Consider the following 15,001-nt stretch of genomic DNA (forward strand, 5'->3'; position numbering starts at 1 on the left):
TTTCTCTATCTTTTCTTCTATTTTGTGAGGTGGTTGCATAACAATTGGTATCAGAGCTTTGGATTCAATGGTTTCGATGCTTCAAACGGGTCATTGTGGAATTTTTGCTATAAATTTTTTTCTACTACATTTCAAATGCTAACATTACAACCCATTTTAGTTGAAAGCTTGATTCACCTTGGGTCCAAATTTTAAATCTTTTCTCGCTATATTTTCGGAGATATGATCCAAGGAAGCTAGGGTTTTTGAAAGCTCCCAAATTATATCTCAAATAGGTGACCTGGGGAACATCGTCCTAATTTTATCTTTGAGTATCAGATTGAAATTTTGTAAAATGGTATAGAAAGAGTACAGAATATAGTCTTTTGTGTATTGGTTTCAAGTCCAAAGGTCAGAATAGTGACATGTGGCACTTTGTACAAGTTCGCTCTACTAAACCAATCTATAATCAGGTCATCGTGGGAGATTTAAAATAACACTTTCTTGGAGAAACCAATTATGATCAGACTTGAGTGGTTGGAATGAGGACTCAGAGGGCTACCAAAGGACGAAATTTCATACCGTGGAGATCCGAAATTACAGAGATACAACAGATTCAATATCGAGCTCTTACAAAGCCAAAAAAAGGTGTGTATTCTTTTTAAAATTTTGCATAAGTTGGTTTGAAAAAATAGTATGAAGGAATTTAAATGACCATATTTCTTATAATTTCTAGTTTCCAATTCTACCTGAGAGAGTCTATATTTCAGTCAAAACTCCCTTATCTTAATTTTCATATTTCACTTGTATAGTAATTATTAAGATTAGTTCTTGGTTAGGGTTTCCTTCTTTCCGAGTTCCGCTAATAGATTAATGTGTACTCTAGACCTGTAACAACTAGTTTTTCCCACACAAAAGAACTCATAGATACACACAAATCCATACACATTTTATTTACAAAATATTAGTAAAGTTTAGACATTCCTTTCCTTTAATATAAATAAAAACACCTATAATCATAATAGAATTATATTCATTCATTCATGACACAAATTCGTGTACATATCTAAAAGTTTCTTCGAAATAGATTAAAGGTTGTTAGGTTCCTCCCAACCATAAACTATGTTTCTTAGTAGTTCCCCTTGTTGTAGTGACTGCACACCCCCCAAAATTTTGGCCTATACTAAAATTTTGGAGCCTACTGTGGATCTTGTGATCAGTCATTCCTTAGTCGCTTATTTAGTAAGTTGATGATCTCAAGCTTCCCTCTTCAATCGTAAGAGTTGTTCACACTTTTACCTTTATATTGTATGTGTCATCTTTGGGCATGGGGATTATCGCTTGTTATGAAAAGGGAAATTTGTTTTGCTTCAAGGGGAAATATTTGTGAGAATGGGTTTTTTCCTCACCACATAGACATGTTTCACACTCATTTAACACACTCTTACACAAGGGTCACCTTTATCCTTCCAAAGTTTATCATTAGAGCCGCACTTGTCATAAGTTACCATAAAGGTTGTGCATTAAGCGAAGTATGTTTTATATGTTCTAGATGGTCTATGTTGTATCACTAAGTTTTCAAGTGTGTGATCGTAGTCAAATTCTATCACTGTTCACATCATTTCCAGTGATCCCATACTTGGCCAAATTCTGGAGTTTCACTAGCAACCTAGCCTCATCTAGCTTTCCTGAACCACATACTTCGCATATGTAACCCTCAAGATTTTCCCTTTCCTACTAGAACTACGCAATGCGTAGAAATCCCAACCTCCCTTAGCATTCAAAATTTCACATCGGTTTCCTCTAGCATCCTTCCCTCATCCAGAAATTGTTGTCTCCACAAACTACGCAGTTTTGTCCCTTAGGCATTTTAGTTGCCTAGTTCATCTTGCATCCTGAAACTACGCAAATGTGTCCTGTCAGGGCCTCATCCCATAGTAGTGCCTTGCATCCTAAGATTACATAGTTTTTTCGCTCAACTCCCCAGTCTCCCGTGCATCCTGAAACTGCGCAGATGTGTCCTCCCAAGGCCTCATCCTGCAGTAGTTCCTTACATCCTAAAAATGCACAGTTTTGTCCCTTTGTTGCCTAGTCTGCCTTGGACCCTGAAACTGCACAAATGTGTCCTTCCATGGCCTCATTCTACAACAGTCACTGCCTAATGAAACAACACAATTATGTGTCTCAAGGGTCATGAAGAAGCATGACATGTTAGATGACATTCAAGGTGCTGAGGAGAAAGATAAAGAGACCAAGGAACCCAAGGTATGATAGAAGATCAGGACCACATGAAGAATCCATCTGATGCATAAACCTTTGGAGGGAAGGTATGGAAAACAAAGAACATCTTTTGAAATACACCTCTTAGTGTAGCTTGAAGTATTGTTTATCATTGTCATATCATTTTGTATTCAACAAAATGCATGGTTGCAACCAGTAAAAGTCATTCCATGTGTTTCCATTATGTGTCTTGCTCCCTTTCTCTTGTTGTATCAATCGTCGTATGTTGACATGTTTGGTTGTTATGTCATGTTTGTGAACAATTCTAGTGACCTCGAAGGTTGTTCTGGTCTTTCTATATACAATTTTTACTAGCCATGGAAACATCTATCACACTCATACAAAAGGTTGTGAGCACTATCACATAAGTGTTGTCTCGATCGTCCAAAGGTCTATCCCAAGTGTCGCACTTGTCGCTTTTAACTCTAGACAATATCATAGAGGGAAATGCTTTATCTTTTTGTCCTAGTGGTCTATGTTATCATGTTTTCAAAGTATGTTAAGTGTGTGATCACAATGTCAAGTCCTCACAAGTTCACTTACCTCCCACACTTAGACATTTTCCTGAAATTCCCTCCAACTGAACCAATCCACTTCACCAGACCTCGACTAAGCTACATTTCATAGTCTCAAAACTTAGTGATGCTTCTCTGCTGCATGTAATTGCACAGTGCTTGAGGCTACTTCCTAGGATAATTGCACTGTGCAATCCCATAAATGCATGGTCTACCTTCATTCCCAGAATTGCTCAGAAACTGCTCAAATCCCAACCTGAACTGCACACTTCGCAAGATCAATCATCAAGCCTCCTCCTTACCTATTGGAACCCCACAATGCATAGACACCTGAACCTTCTTTTCCTCCCAGAATTGTGCAGAGGTTACCTCCTATTGTCTTCCCTCAGTGAGAACTCACTACTCCCAAAAACTGCACAAAATTGTCCTCTTTGGTCCCTCTGCAGCCATGTCTTGTCTTCCCTCATAAAACTATGTAGAGGTGCCCCAGGGTCCCACCTTGTAGCTTCCACTGGTGACCTCAACTCCACAATCCTGCCTCCTAGTGGCCACTATGCATTTTCCATGACAGTGAAGATTGTGCCCTAGAGTTCCTCAGTCAAGCCTAAGCTATGAGTTGCACAGTCTCAGTGAGAAGTCTCCCTCCCTGTCACCTCGAACTGTACAATGTGCAGTTACTGGGCCCTCTTCCCCAGCCTATCATCTGTCTTGGGCCTGGTCCATGGAAAACAATGCATCATCTAAGACTACGAGGTTTTGGATTTGATGTCGTCCCATCATGGGTGAATTGCAAGAACAAGTACACTGATATATCATGGAGAGATGACGAAGGAGATGGAGAGGGAACAAACATGCTAGAAGAATCATTTACAGCTGGATACACGAAATAATCTCATCAAAGAAAAGTGAAGGGAACACATGCATGCAACCATCTTACAATACCAAGATCACTGAAGACCCCACAACATCAAGCTATGCGGATGAGAAGAGAAAGTGCATCCAAGAATACATCATCACTCAACAGCAACAGTAGCTTGACATTTCCACCATAGCCATCCAGTCCATCTCAGCAGTTTCATGTCAAGTTGTGTCATGCATTGTCGAGACCACATCACTCCTATGGGCCATATTTGTTGTAACCGAATGTAATGTAAAGTGAAAGTCCAAAGGACACACAATGAAGATGAAGAGTCATGTTAGTTGAAAATTCATAGGAATTTGGACAGTCATGAGGGAATTCCAAGAGTCACAAGGGTCAAGCATCACCCTTGGCTATATATATGCATCCCATTGTATGAGCAAGGAATTTTCACCTTGGCTCCTCCCACGAAGAATAGAGGGTTATCAATCAATTCTTTGAGGAGCAAGGAGTGGCTCTAATGTCCCACTACTGGAGCTAGTGATGTATGATATACATATGTGTCTTGGAACTTTTTCTTAATACAGAAGCATGTTCAGGCGAGCTCATTTTCATGCATGTTTTGTGGATGTTTGTAATACTATTCTTTTAGCAATTATAATTCATGTTTTTTTCACATGTAATAAGACAATTGAACTATTTCAGTTGTTTTAGTACTTACCTTGTTGGGATCTTATTGTATTGGTTATCACTGATATCTCATCCTTGTGGACTACTCCACAGGATACTAGACAAACCTTCCTCACTTACTGGTTATAGCGGTTGTCACATCCATTGTGGACTACTTCACTAGATTGTGGATGAGTATTCCCATGTAATTTGGTTTTAACAACTATCGGCGTCCATTGTGGACTATTTCGTTGGATGCTAGCTAGACCTTCTTGGTTTGAGTGTGTCTCTTCCTGGGTGGTACTATTACCTCATACTTAGAGGTTCACTTTTCTCCCCCCTTTTGCAGTAAGAGAACATTGACATAGTTATATTACACACTCACCAGGACACTTACCTTGATGTTTGAAGATACCAACGTAACACTCTCATGTGTTGACAGCTAGAGCCGAGGTAGATCCCTAATTATATGGCATCTGGGGCTTTACACTGAATGGGACTCCTACACCAAACGGTGTGAGGTCTAGTTGGGACTTCATATCGTGGAGATACCCTTAGCTGATGGATTTCAAGCACCATCAATAAAATGGCATCAAAAGGAGGGCCAGACAACAGGTTGTGCCCATGAAGTCTAGTTTGAATCTCTGATTTAAAATGGCTATTCCTAACATCATAATATAAAGATGTTTTTCTAAAAATATTAATTTTACCATCCCTGCAGAAGTTATTCATGAATTCTTCGAGTTGAAGTTCAGTGGTGAGGATGAATCACCTTTTCATGTGCATCTACTTCAAGTTATGACTCTTTGTCGCCACTCCAAATAAAGTCTGAAGATGTTTGGGCTATATTACTCACCCTCACATTCAAAGGTCGTGTTAAAAGATGGTGCCATACATTACCTATTTCTTCTATCGATTCATTCAGTCAGCTTTCCGAGATGATGGTTAAAGCTTTCGATAAGTACAACCACCAATATGTCCATGAAAAAATCCATCGTTTAAGAATGGAGCCTCACAAATCAGATGAGGACTTTGTTGATCAGTTCCTTCACATCTATCGTGAAATTCCTAATAAATTTTTGAGTTTGGATTTCATGAGACAAGAGTTTACACGCTTGCTTCATATCTCCCAATACGGTGAACCTTTTGATTTCCCTTTCTCACCAACTCTTTTGGATTATGAAGCACCTCAAATTATAGAGGAGGAGCCCACCACCCCGTTTATTTCTTGTCCTCCTCCTTTTCCGGTCTTGATGTGGGTGCCCCCTTCTGATGATCATGAAGCTAAGAAATATGTGAATCAAGTCCTCATCCCATCTTCTCATTTGTCTCATACTTCAATGGAGTAAATGCCATAATGGCTAAGCAAGCCTACAACAAAGATTCACTCCTCTATTCCGAAAGAGTATGTCACTGTTCACAGCTCCAATATCAAGACTGATCTAGATTTTTGTTCCCCTCTATATTCTCCACATCATGACTCATTGTACCATGACTCACTTGATAAATCAACTTCACCATCCAATTTTTCACATCCTCTTTATTCTCAAGTTTTTGGCTCAAATTTGGATCAGGTGCAAGGTAGTCACATTACACAGGTAGAGGAGTACGAAGGTGAGGACACTATCAATTCTTCCTCTCTATTTTAATTTTTTTTGCATCAAAACAATGAGTTTCAATTCTTGAATGATTCTCAATCTACTAATCTCGGTGGAAAATATAGTCCAACCAAGCCTTTCAATCAACCCCCAATCTTGGGTAGTAATCACTCCCATGCTTCCATATGTTGTGATGCACACCCAAGCATATCATGTGATCTTCTGATTTCTCATGAAGAATCTAACTCAGATATGGAATTTTCTTCAATAAAAGAAGATGTTCATATCGAAAATTCCTCTTCACCTCACTTTCCCTTGTGTCCTACTATTCACAACGCATCTACATGCGACAAAGATACTCCATGTTCTCTTGCTTCTTCATCTGATGAGTTACATCCTCAATTGACACAAGGTGGTGAGGTTGTCCATGAAAAAATTGTAAATAGTATACTCATAGAGTATCCTTCCCATTCCCTATCATCCCTTCTTTTGCATGAAGAAAATTCATCAAATCAACTTTCTCATGCGAGCTCACCAATTCATTTATCTTTGGATGTACCATCAAAAGAGCCTCCTCAATTGAGCAATTTGATTATTGTTGAAGCTAAAAAATATGGTGAAACCTGTGAAAGAGATGGCTACCATCTGTAGAGAAATTTTGAAATTAGCAATAGCACCCACCCTCAAGCATGCATAATCTAGTTCAATCTTCAAAATGTTATTCTACAATTTAGGAAAGTTTCGGGACATGCCAGGGAATCGAGGCACTTCAATGTCTGTTGATGGTTATTCCAGGACTTCATGACTCTGGTAAGCCCCCAAAACCAAATTAGATATGGTTTCTCATGCACAATTTGTCTATCTGCATGGTTTCAGTCGATGTGGATTCCCATGTAAAAGATGTTTGTTATTCCAGGTGTGATCTTTCAAATTTTCAAAAATTCATGTATGACCGAATTCACAAATATGTTGTACTTCATTCATCTTCATGAAAATATATTACATCAAACTCAGGTTGGAGTGTCCATCTCTCGTGATAGCATGGGATTGTGAAGTTGATCATCTCAAAGATTATCTTTGTCGATAATCATTCTTATCGAATTTTTCCCTTAATGGTCAGCTCCTCGGTCTTCTTGTGAATCTTGTACTACAAATTTGTCCTCTCGTCACATTAGAAATATCCCTAGGTGATGATGAACACACAAGCTATCACACGAATCAAGTTCCTCTCCATCCGCCATGCCTCAACTCGTTTCACACATTCACAGTGCTAACATCATTTTTAAATTCTTGTGATGACCATGATGCTTGCACAATTGGTCACCAATTGCACAAAGGTGGTTTGTTATATCTAGCTCACAGCAAACATGGTTTGATTGTTCAGAGCATTTGCAAGATTGTTCAAATGGATTTTTATGTGTTCATTGCAAACTAGGAATCTGATGTTTCAATCCACCCATCTAACCAATTATATTGGGTGTCTGTCATTCATCTTATCATTTTCCCATCAGCACATCCATTAACATTTGCTTCATGCTCTCTAATCTTCATTATTTAACATCTCTCTTCATATTTTTTTCAAGCAAGTGAAGTACTTCAGCCTTCGCTGATGGTTATGGTAATTCCTCACTATCTTTGCATGACTGTTGAGAATGATCATATTCATCTTCCCATACAATATTCCCATCGTGATCCTGTCTCTCAAATAAAAAATTCATCCTGTCAAAGATCACGAGGCTTTCAAGACAGCCATCATGAATTTTATGATCTAATCATTGAGTGGTTGAAATAATCTTACTTGGAAGGCTTTGTTGTAGGCAGCAAGTTTCAATCCTTCCTCGCGCTTGCTAAGAATATCGGTGCATATGAGGACACACTCGCAAGAGGCTTCCGAGGTTTGTTGAAAAGGGGTATCCATCAAAGAAGTAAGAATGTGGATTGGGTAAAAGTAGTGGTTGTGACATTTCTTTCTACCCACAAGAAAGACCTTCCCTCCCTTGTGCAAGTTTTTCAAGTTTTTATACCTTATGTTGTTCATCACCTTTTATCTATTTTAATAATTCATATCTTTGTGGATGCAAGTCAGGAACAATCACGGTGGCTTCACTGGAAATTTCATTTTACGTGACCCTGACCTTCTGATTGTTATGTTAGGAGTAGGATTAGTTTCATCTTATTTTTCTCTTCCTTACACTCATTTTGTACTCGTAGTGCATCTTAATTTTGTTATTCTAGTTTTACATCATGTTTCCTTTGGTCATTTTGTTCTCTTTCCTTTTGATTTTGTTTCTTGGTTCTGTGTCTTCTTTCTTTTTTCTTTGTTTTCTTCCTTGTTGATTTTTCCTTTCATTTCCATTACACAAATAAGTGTTTTTCCTTATAGGGTCCTGGTTCCTAAACGTGTATGTGGTTGAAGTTCAAAGATTCATGTGATACTACGACCCTTGGCTAGTCTTGTGTTCATCTTCTTTATGTTTGGTTGTAAATTTTGGTCGATGATGTCTTGATGGAAAATATGATCTGTTTGTAAGGAGATTTTTTGTCCAACCATGAACCCATGTCCAGTCTAGGAACGTCATGCCTATACTGAGTTTTCTTCTTTGGTTTTTTCAAGGTTATCCAACTAGTATAAATGGAGAAGGGGAAAAATATAAATGAGAAAATATAAATTAGAGGCCTTTATATGATTCTCTAAAGGAACAACCTCTCTTGCTCTCAATAAGTCAGTATCCCTCTTCCACCCCAAAAATAAATAAGTGCCTAAGCACAATTCTCTTTAAAAAACAAAACAAAAAAAAAAATAACAAAGGCGAAAGGAGAGAAAGGCTTCCTGCGAGAGAGGTGATGCAAGCAACTCCATTAGGCTATTGTCCAAGATCGTTGGCAGTGGATAAATGTTTGTGCTCCTACGTGACTCCGTTGGGCCACTGTCCAGGCCTGCTGGCAGCGAAGAAACACCATAGATGAAAACTATACTCTAAAATTCTTAAGCTCGCAAGCTAAAATACCCTTCACAATTTGAAACACTTCTATTTGGTTGAATCTTGTGTTGTGTTCAATTGAGAAGGTACAAATGGGACCATGTCTGCCCATGGGATAAGTGGGGAAGACAAAGTATTCTATATGATGAATCAATACTCCCTAAAGGACCAAGGTCCTACACTAAAACGAACCTAGACAAATAAGTTGTTATTCGACCAGTGTGTCACCAAATGTTATAGCGGTTACAACAACCTCCAAAATTTTGGAGCCTATTGTGGATCTTGTGATCGATCGTTCCTTAGTCACTTATTTGGTAACCTGATGATCTCAAGCTTCCCTCTTTGATCTTAAGAGTCGTTCACGCTTTTACCTTTATATAGTATGTGTCATCTTTGGGCATGGGTATTATCGCTTGTTATGCAAAGGGAAATTCGTTTTGCTTCAAGGGGAAATATTTGTGAGAATGGGTTGTCCTCACCACATAGACATATTTCACACTCTTAATTACAAGTGTCACCTTTATCCTCCCAAAGTTTATCATCAGAGTTGCACTTGTCGTAATTTTCCACAAAGGTTCTTGCATTAAGCGAAGTATGTGTTATATGTTCTAGATGGTCTATGTTGTATCACTAAGTGTTAAATTGTGTGATCATATTCAAGTTCTATCATTTTTCACATCAATTCCACTGATCCCACACTTAGCCAAATTATGGATTTTCCCTAGCAACCTAGCCTCGTCCAACTTTCCAAAACCGTGCACTTCACATATGTAACCCTCAAGATTTTCCCTTGCCTACTCAAATTGCACAATGCACAAAAAGCCCAACCTCCCTTAGCATTCAAAACTATGCAATGGTTTCCTCTAGTGTCCTTCCCTTAGTGGGAACCCATTGTCTCTAGAAATTGCACATTTTTGTCCCCTAGGAATTTTAGCTTCCCAGTTCACCTTGCATCCTAAAACTGCACAAATGTGTCCTCCGAGGGCCTCATCCTACAACAGTTCCTTGCATCATATAACTACACATTTTTGTCCCTCATCTTCCCAACCTGCCTTGCAACCTGAAATTGCGAAATGTGTCGTCCGAGGGCCTCATACCGCAGCATTGACTTGCATCTTAAAACTACACAGTTTTATCCCTCAACTTCCTAGTCTACCTTGCATCCTAAAACTACACAGATGTGTTTTCCCACGGCCTCATCCTAGAGCAATAATTTCTTGTCAAATTGCGGAATTGTGTCTCTTAGGGGCCACAAAGAAGGATGACATGCTAGATGACTCTCAAGGATCTGAGCAGAAATATAAGTAGACCAAGGAACCCAAGCTATGATAGAAGATCGGGACAGCATGAAGACTCAATTTGATGCATAACCCTTTGGAGGGTATGTATGGAAAACAAAGCACATCTTTTGAAATACACCTCATAGTGTAGCTTGAAGGACTTCTTATCATTGTCATATAATTCTATCATTGTCATGTGTTTCCCCTACGTTTCTTTCTCCCTTTCACTTGTTGGATCAATTTTCGTCTATTTACATGTTTGGTTTTTATGCCATTTTTTCGAACCTTTCTTATGACCGTGAAGTTTGGTCTTTGTGTATAGAAGTTTTCCTGGCCATGGAAACATTTATCGCACTCGTACATAAAGTTGTAAGCACAGTCACACAAATGTCATCACAGTTGTCCAAAGTCTATCCCAAGTGTCACACTTATTTCTTTTAACTCTAGATAGCCTCACAGAGGGAAATGCTTTGTCTTGTTGCCTCGATGGTCTATGTTGTCATGGTTTCAAAGTATGCTAAGTGTGTGATCACAATGTCGACTCCTCAGAAGTTCACTTGCCTCCCACACTTAGCCATTTTCCTGAAAATCCTTTGAACTGAACAACTCCACTTCACCATATCCTAATTGAGCTGCATTGCGCAGTCTCAGACCTCAATGGTGTTGCTCAACTGCCTGGAACTGTGCAGTACACGAGGCCTCCCCCCAGGACAGTTGCACTGTTCAATCCCAAAAGTGAGCAATTTGCCTTCCTTCCCATAATTGCGTAGAAACTACCTCAAATCATGACCTGAACTGTGCACTTCACAAGATCAGTCATCAAGCCTCCTCCCTGCCTACTGGAACCCCACAATGCATGGAGACCTAAACCTATTTTTCCTCCCATAATTGTGCAAAGGTGTCCTCCCAATGTCTTCCCTCATCCAGGACTCATTGCTCTCAAAGACTACACATAATTGTCCTCTCTGGTATTTCTGCTACCCATTTTTTCTTCCCTCAGAAAACTGCATCAATGTGCCCAAGGTTCCCACCTTGTAGCTACCACTGGTGACCTCAACTACACGATCCTGCCTCCTAGTGGCCACTGTGTAGTTTTCCCTAACAATTAAGATTATTCCTCGGAGTTCCTCAGTCAAGCCTAAGTTGCGCTCTAGGTAGTCGTAGTGACCAATCTCCCTCCTTGTCACTTGGAACTGCGCAATGCATAGTTACTGGTGCCTCTTCCCTAGTCTTTCATATGTCATGGGCCTGGTCCACGGAAAATAATGCATCATCTTAGACTATGAGGGTTTGGATTTGATGTCATCTCATCATGAGTGAATTGCAGGAATAGGTACACTAATTTATCATGGCGAGACGAAGAAAGAGATGGAGAAGGAGAAAACATGCTAGAAGACTTATTTGTAGCTGGATGGACAAAAAAATTTCACCAAAGAACAAGAAAAGGGAACACATGCATCCAACCATCTTACAATACCAATATCATTGAAGACCCTACAGCATCAAGCTATGTGGAGGAGAAGAGAAAGTGCATCTAAGAACATATCCATAACTCAACAGCAACAATTGCTTGACATTTCTGCTACAACTAGCCAATCCATGTCAGCAGTGTCATGTCAAGTTGTCTCATGAGTTGTCAAGGCCACATCACTACTATGGGCCATATCTATTGTAACCGAATGTAATTTAAAGTGAATGTTCAATGGAAACACAATGAAGATGAAGAATCATGTTAGTTGAAAAGTCAGAGGAATTTGAATGGTCATGAGGGTAGTCCAAGAGTCACAAGGTTCAAGCATCACCCTTGGCTATATATACCCCTCCCATTGTATTAGCAAGGACTTTTCACCTTGGCTCCTCCCACGAAGCCTAGAGAGTTTTCAGTCAATTCTTTGAGGAGCAAGGAGTGGCTCCAATGCCCCATTACTGGGGCTAGTGATGTATGATGTACATGGGTCTTGGAAATTTTGCTTAATACGAAACCTTGTTTAGGCCAACACGTTTTCATGCATGTTTTGTGGATGTTTATAAGACTATTCTTTCGGAATTTTTAATTCATGTTTGTTTCACATTTACTAAGACAATTGAACTATTTGGTTGTTTTATCACTTACCTTGTTAGGAATGTGTTGTATTGGTTATCACTATTGTCTCATCCTTATGGACTACTCCACAGGATACTAGACAGACCTTCCTCGCTTACTGGTTATAACGACCGTCACATCCATTGTGGACTACTCCGTTAGATTGTGGATAGGTATTCCCTTGTCCTTTGGTTTTAACAATTACCGTGGTCATTGTGGACTATTCTATTGGATGATGGACATACCTTCCTAGTTTGCATGTGTCTCTTCTTGGGTGTTACTATTACCTCTCACTTAGAGGCTCACTTTTCTCCCTCCTTAGGCAGTAAGAGAACTATGACACAATTACATTACGTACTCACCAAGCACACTTACATTTCTATTTGAAGATACTAGTGTAACACTCTCATGTGCCGACAGCTAGACCCAAGGCAAATCTCTACGTATATGGCAATTGGGCCTTTATACTAGATGGGACTCCTACACCAAATGGTGTGAGGTCTAGTTGGGACTTCATATCGGGGTGATCCCCTTGGTTGATGGATTGCCATCACTATCAACACCCCCCAAGCTCTACTCTTTCATGGCAAGAGAACAAATCATTAATTCTTTTTCAATTTACACCTCTTTAACCCTTAGCATCATCATGCTAATTTCTTTGTTTAAGGACAATATCTCTCTCCGATTGTCCCTTTCTTCTAACTTGACTACCTTTATCTCCTCTAGTCCTCTTTATTTCAGTTCCACCTAAGACATTTTTCTCTAGTCATGTATTTTTCATGGTGGTATGCTCAGTCGATAGTTCAATTGTGGTAAAAATGGAGGTTTTTTATTTTTTTGTTCATGCCCCCTTCTTGGGAATAACTGAATCCAATTGTTTTCCTTACAATTAGGAATCTAATACCTCACATGATAGCCTTCAATATATTTTCAAGAATAATAATACACAAACAATTTTTCTCTTTTATTAATCGAAATAAATATTCACAATACATTTCTTGTACCACTTGAATTTTCAGTCACATGTGGAATATAAGTCATAAAGATAAATTTGCCAATGGTATCACAGTATATGCCAAAAATGTAGGGGATAAGGGAGACCCTAACTTACTCCAATATTGTATTTAATTTCTTTTGACCAACCCTTAATTGTCCTAAGCTTGAAAATAACATTCTTGTACAACATTTTTACAACAACCCTCAACTCAAGAGGAAACATTATGTATTCTAGCCTCTTCTATAGATTTGTTTTAGGAATAGTGTCAATGTCAAAATATTTTCTAAAGTCAATAAAACTAAAAAAGAAAGTGATTAGTTTTATTATTTTGGTATTCCAATACAATTATCCTAGGAGTAATAAGATAACTTATGGTTGAAAGATATATCCTAAGACTAGCTTTGCCTTTTACTCTTTTACCATGGAGTTCAAGCCAAAGGCTAATCCTCTTTTCCAAGATAAGCCCATACAACTTGACTAAAATGTTGCTAATAATAATGGTTGTATACTTAAAGTGAATAATTTTATCTTGATTTGTAAACTACCGTGGATATTCCACTAGATAGTTTATCACAACATATCTACTAAAATATATTAGAAAATGTGAAATCTACACTATGAGGATTTATTTCTCCTTAGATTTTGAGATAGGTTAATCATTATTTGTTGTGTATGCAAATTAAAATTGTGTAGAAATTATAGAATACAAAAATAAACTCACTAACCACAAAATGACACAAGCGATAACCTGGGAAACTCTTTTGGGAGAAAACATAGTTATAAAATGAGGTCGCTCTTCTTTCTTTCTCTAAATGGAAAATGGATCCAAGTACAAAGAAGTGAGGCCTTTGGCCAATGGACTAATTCAATGTACAAATCCTCTATTTTTTCTTCCTCCCTATATACTCTCAACTAATTTGCTCATCTATGGAATAAATGCACTCAAATACAATTGAACCCATTTTCCTCCTAGTGGCTTGGTTATAACACAAATCGATAGTCTACTGTTGGTTAAGTTTGACTCCTTCAACTATTAGCTATAGATGCAATGTTAGATCTTCCATAATCTTCTTCATTAAGATCACATGGTTAGTCTATTTTCCATTATTAATGGGGGCTAACATGGCATCCTCTTGAATCATGGTGGTCAAAACAAGAAGGCCAACTTCCAAGTGACATAAATTTAGCATATAAACTCAAATTGAGGTGAATCTTGCATTATTAGAAATCTATCTGTGTTTACAATAGCATAAGAATATGCACCAATAATCAGCAAATTTTTACCATTAAAAATGTCATTTTATTCCTCAAATTACTCCTAGAAGTTTTCAAGCCCCGATTCTCCAAACTCGGTCCCATCAATAAAAATAGTCTTATGAGCTAATTCCTCCACTTTTTCCACTATAAAAACTTCAATATAGACGAAAAATAATATAATAATCCAGATCATATTCTCACTCTTAAAAATAGGTACAATAAAGTTTTATATACAAGGCTTACCAAAGCCTTGCTTCACTATCAAATAAGTTAACTATTTTAATTACTTTTACAACTCTATTTTTAATGTGAATTATTAAAAAATTAAAAATAATTAATATTTTGTATTCATATCTATTTTAGTAATATAAAAAAACATCTTATTATTTTTTGGACCATAGGAACTGGAAACTAGATGTCTCTTACTCTTGTCCAACAAATGTAACCTCTACTTGGAGGTAAAGTGGGTGGGACACCTACCCGGTTTTGAACATAACCATTAT

This window comes from Pinus tabuliformis, chromosome 4_2 (genome assembly GCF_031772625.1).
Source record: "Pinus tabuliformis cultivar Carrire ecotype Pingquan chromosome 4_2, CPIR1, whole genome shotgun sequence".
Lineage (NCBI taxonomy): Eukaryota > Viridiplantae > Streptophyta > Pinopsida > Pinales > Pinaceae > Pinus > Pinus tabuliformis.